The 5,766-nt window shown below is 46.2% G+C and overlaps 1 non-coding gene across 1 annotated transcript; it reads right to left on the minus strand.

The window, feature by feature from the left end:
• LOC138362502 (5S ribosomal RNA) lies at positions 1 to 119 on the minus strand. The gene has a single exon (XR_011227723.1). It is a non-coding gene; the product is annotated as a 5S ribosomal RNA (ribosomal RNA).
• Positions 120 to 5,766: the final 5,647 nt, after the last annotated feature.

The raw sequence follows: 5,766 nt of genomic DNA on the forward strand, positions 1-5,766 counted from the left end.
TGCCAACAGCATTTGGTGTTCCCAGGCGGTCACCCATCCAAGTACTAACCAAACCCAACGTTGCTTAACTTCGCTGATCGGACGAGAAGCGGTGTTCTCAACGTGGTATGGCCGTTGGCATGAGACTGCCTACACATTGTGGCTAATAACCAACTCTTTTAAGTCATCGCGGCAGGATACGGACCTGCTTGTGGTGTCTTAATGGTAATTGTATCCTAACATATTTTTGTCTCCTTGGCATGGATATTTAACATCGTTTATTCAGTCTTGGGTTTATGTTCTTTCGCCATTTACAGACATTTTACATCTACCTACTTCCTCAGCCTGCCCTGCCAATTTCTAATGAATTTGTGGATTTTCTTTTGTAATACAAACATGTGTGTGCTCATCTGCTCTTCAGTTTTTATGATATTTGTCTCATCTGTCCTGCTTTATGATACTTTTACAAAGAACATGAACAAATGCTTCTATTTTAGAGAAGATATGGGATCCAGGTTTCGGAGCCGTAAAACCAACCGTCGTGATTGGTGGACGAGTTGCCAGGTTGCAGCTTCTGTACCGTGCCGGCACATAAATAGGTTCGGCTCAAGCGGCGGCAGCATCATTCCCCCGTGACTGTCTGAGCGTCTCTCATCACCTTGGTTATCTCATCATCATCATGGTAGAAGCAAAGCCTACCAAGAAGGCTGCGGCTGCTGCTGCTGTGGTGGCCACCACCAGGAAACCTCGCGTCCAGGTTGCTCACCCGAAAACTAGTCAAATGGTTCTAGCCGCGGTCGCAGCACTCAAAGACCGTAAGGGCTCGTCTCTACAAGCAATCAAGAAGTACGTTGTTGCCAACAACAAAGTCGAGGCTGCCAAGATCGCCATTTACATCCGAAGATTTCTCAAGAAAGCAGTGGCTGACGGCATTCTTGTTCAGACCAAGGGAAGTGGAGCTAGTGGATCATTCAAGCTGGCCGTAGCAGAGAAGAGGGCCGTTCTAACTCCCAAGAAAGCCACCACAACCAAGAAACCATCTACAGCAGCAAAGAAGGCCGTGGTAACTCCCAAGAAAGCCGCCACAAGCAACAAACCACCTACAGCCTTGAAAAAGAAGCAGCAGCAGCAGCCTTGTTGTTGGGAACAAAAAGCCCAAAATAAAGAGAGCTTCAAAATCTCCCAAACCACCCAAGGCAAAGAAAGCTGTCAAGAAAACAACAAAGGCAAAATAAACGACGACATGCAAGCAGCATGAATACACATGACAATAAACATCCAGGCCTCCCCCCTCAGTGGAGGGGCCTCATATGATTCCAAAAAGAGTTTAGTTTTGTAGACAAATAAATCATTACTTTTGGGGTAGATTTACTCTGTATATTATATATATATATATATATATATATATATATATATATATATATATATATATATATATATATATATATATATATATATATATATATACACATGGGTGAGGTGATATGGTACCAAAGTTTTGGGTAAGGTGATTGACATTTACACAAGATAAAACACGAACCAATGGGAATAAAAACATAAGAATGGAAGTAACTGCAGAAGGCCTATTGGCCCATAACACAAGCACTTCCTCTTGATGCTTCTATATTGGTTCGGAGTCTTGAAGCTATAATATATATATATATATATATATATATATATATATATATATATATATATATATATATATATATATATATATATATATATATATATATATATATATATATATATGCACACAAAACTAAATAGTCTTGTTAGACAAATTGCCCCTATTAGAGGCAAGTTGACTAACAAGCCGAATGACTGCAATTGTTTTGAATTTGAGTTAAATCTAACATAGAAATGTAATCAAACCTAACCTAACCTATGCTAACCCAAGCTAAGCTAACCTAACCTAACCTAAGCTAACCCAAGCTAAGCTAACCTAACCTAACCTAACCTAACCTAACCTAAGCTAAGCTAACCTAACCTAACCTAACCCAGCAATTCATGATCTTAATATAATACTGTTAATTGGATAAACCAATTTGGAAAGAAATGTTCGAAAATAACAAAATTAACTGTGCTTGTTAGGAAAATTGGGCCTTGCATACTTGTCCCAATAGTGTGGTTCTCGCTTTTAGGTACGACATAAACGTATACCTAAGTTGAGAGAGAAAAAGATTCGCACTCAAACATGCATATCGATTGCCAGTCCTGAATTCTGGGTAGATATTCGTGTCCTCCCTTTTCATTTACCATCATTTGGATACTATCAAAACAGCTCTGAGAAGGATAAAATGAATAAAACGGGTAGCTCACTCATGTAAAAAGGAAGAGTTGGGAAAGATCTCTCTCTCTCTCTCTCTCTCTCTCTCTCTCTCTCCCCCTCACCCCCCCCCCCCCACCAATGATCCTGCTCTGCTAGTATATAACGTAACAAACCTTCCCCCCCCCCCCCCTCCCTCCCCAATCAGAGTCCCTTTAAGCATGCGAGGATAAAAAATAGATTTCATAAGACCCAATGTGCTAGCTGATATCAAAACAATTTATGTTATCGTCTATTAAGCCCTTCAGTAAAAAAAGTATAGGGACCTAATTAGGTCCCGTTTTGAGGTGGTGGTGGGTGGAATCGATGGATTAGCCAAGCTCTTATCCGCCGAATCCGTAGAGGGTACGACCCTGGCGCTTCAGAGCGTACACCACGTCCATAGCAGTGACGGTCTTCCTCTTGGCGTGTTCCGTGTAGGTTACAGCATCACGGATGACGTTCTCGAGGAACACCTTCAGGACGCCACGGGTCTCTTCGTAGATGAGACCCGAAATACGCTTCACGCCGCCACGACGAGCTAAGCGACGAATAGCGGGCTTGGTGATGCCCTGGATGTTGTCACGTAGCACCTTACGATGACGCTTGGCGCCACCCTTTCCGAGTCCCTTGCCTCCCTTGCCGCGTCCAGTCATGGTGTTGAAGTTGTGTGAATCGAATTGACGAATGCCCGCACGATTTCCCGACTATATCCCATCAAGCGGACGTACTAGTAGCATTGCAACTCCTGCCTGCCCTTACTTTACGCTTGTGGTCGAGTAGACACGGCTTTCTCACAACGCTTTCAAAACTGCAGTTGCCTACTCGTCTGTTTCACGTCCCTGTGAAATGACTTTTGCACAAATCCAAAAAATAGAGCAAAATCAGCGATAATAGTGATTGAGGTGAGCCGCCTGTTGGCTGCAGCCAGAGGAAGGAGGGGAGGGGCAACGGGGTGACGTAGGCGAGTCGAGCAGCCAATGGCGCTCGAGCAAGCGCCTCGAGACGGCGTATATAAGCAAAAATTTTTCGGCGCCGGCCATCACAAACCACAGTTGTTCACCATGGCTCGCACCAAGCAGACTGCTCGCAAGTCCACGGGAGGCAAGGCTCCTCGTAAGCAGCTGGCCACCAAGGCAGCACGCAAGTCTGCTCCTGCCACAGGGGGTGTGAAGAAGCCTCACCGTTACAGGCCCGGAACGGTCGCCCTGCGTGAGATCCGTCGTTACCAGAAGAGCACCGAGTTGCTCATCAGGAAACTTCCCTTCCAGCGTCTGGTGCGCGAGATTGCCCAGGACTTCAAGACCGATCTTCGCTTCCAGTCGTCTGCCGTCATGGCTTTACAGGAGGCATCCGAGGCTTACCTGGTCGGTCTCTTCGAGGACACTAACCTCTGTGCCATCCACGCCAAGCGTGTCACCATCATGCCAAAGGACATTCAGCTTGCTCGCCGTATCCGTGGAGAGCGTGCATAAGCTAAATCGACCACCCTAGTATACACCAAACTCGGCCCTTCTCAGGGCCAAAATATCCTTCTAAGGAGATTTCAGACATTCCTAGCATCAGTCATATGAATTAACCTTCATCTACACATATAATAAATAAATAAATAAATAAACAAATACACTAATTTAGGTGTCATACATACACGTGATATCAATAAATCAAGTCATTTGTAGTACAACCTGTTCTCTTACAAACAAAACGCCGTCGCTTTTCGCTCTTATGCACTGTCAAGGATCACCACCCCCCCCCCCCCCCCCCCAAAATAAAAATTGTCATACTGTACTAGAAATAAAAGCAGCTTGTATAAGTGACATACTGTCCAGTCCTGTTTTATTCTGTTTTCGGTCCTCTGGCTTAATCTGTTAAGTTAGGAGATGACATTTTAAATTAACCGTTTTCTTGACATTTTCAAACCTAAGAGGGTGGCCTGCATAGTAATCCTAATGTGGAACATAACAATGAATCTCTAATCTCTAGAAAAAAAAAAAGATACCGAGTGCTTATATGTTGAGAGAGAGAGAGAGAGAGAGAGAGAGAGAGAGAGAGAGAGAGAGAGAGAGAGAGAGAGAGAGAGAGAGAGAGAGAGAGAGAGAGAGAGAGAGAGAGAGAGAGAGAGAGAGAGAGAGAGAGAGAGAGACACAGACAGACAGACAGACAGACAAGACAGAGACAGACAAGACAGAGACAGACAGACAGACAGACAGACAGAGACTGAGAGAGAGAAACACACACAGACAGTTTCATAAATATTCTCATTTTATAGCTATTTGCTTTCAGTGACAGAGGTTTTTGTTATAATAGTATTGGTGTCTAACACTCACAATCTCTTTAGAAATTAAAGTGTGGCTCCAATGGAGCCGAGTTTGTTGGTTTGAGGCCAAGCCACCACCACAGGGCAGTAAGTAAGCCGTTTACTTGGAGGAGGTGTACTTGGTGACGGCCTTAGTGCCCTCAGAGACGGCGTGCTTGGCCAGTTCTCCGGGCAACAGGAGCCTTACAGCCGTCTGGATCTCCCGACTGGTAATGGTGGAACGCTTGTTGTAGTGGGCCAGGCGAGAAGCCTCGGCGGCGATGCGCTCGAAGATGTCGTTCACGAACGAGTTCATGATCGACATGGCTTTGGAAGAGATACCAGTGTCGGGGTGGACCTGCTTCAGCACTTTGTAGATGTAGATGCTGTAGCTCTCCTTCCTCCTGCGCTTCTTTTTCTTATCGCCCTTGGCAATGGCCTTCTGGGCCTTTCCGGCCTTCTTGGCAGCCTTTCCAGATGCCTTGGGTGGCATGATGATGCTCGTGCTGGCTGGCGTTGCGATACAATAATGAACTTTTGCGCGAGGCGAGCTTTCCTTTTATATCCCGCTCGCGACTCAGCTCAGAGCGGGTCGCGTGGCGGAGCGCGCTGATTGGTCAGTGGCGGGCTCCCTTGATCCTGAGCGGGGTATATAACACGAAGCTCGATCTGCGGGGCGGCATAAAACACCACAAACCCACAACAGCAGCAGCAATGTCAGGACGCGGCAAGGGAGGCAAAGTGAAGGGCAAGTCAAAGTCTCGCTCCAGCAGGGCCGGACTTCAGTTCCCCGTGGGCAGAATTCACCGTCTGCTGCGTAAGGGCAACTACGCCGAACGCGTCGGTGCTGGCGCTCCTGTCTACCTGGCAGCCGTCATGGAATACCTCGCTGCCGAAGTTCTGGAGCTCGCCGGTAATGCCGCACGTGACAACAAGAAGACCCGTATCATCCCACGTCACTTGCAGTTGGCCATCCGCAACGACGAAGAACTCAACAAACTTCTGTCTGGCGTAACCATTGCACAGGGAGGTGTTCTTCCAAACATTCAGGCAGTTCTTTTGCCAAAGAAGACAGAGAAGAAGTAAGCACTTCTGCCACCCACCACGACAAATACCATAACCAGGCTCCATCCGGAGCCACACACACTTTAATAGAGAGATTCAAGTAGACAATCAACTTTCA

This window comes from Procambarus clarkii, unplaced genomic scaffold (genome assembly GCF_040958095.1).
Source record: "Procambarus clarkii isolate CNS0578487 unplaced genomic scaffold, FALCON_Pclarkii_2.0 HiC_scaffold_1914, whole genome shotgun sequence".
Lineage (NCBI taxonomy): Eukaryota > Metazoa > Arthropoda > Malacostraca > Decapoda > Cambaridae > Procambarus > Procambarus clarkii.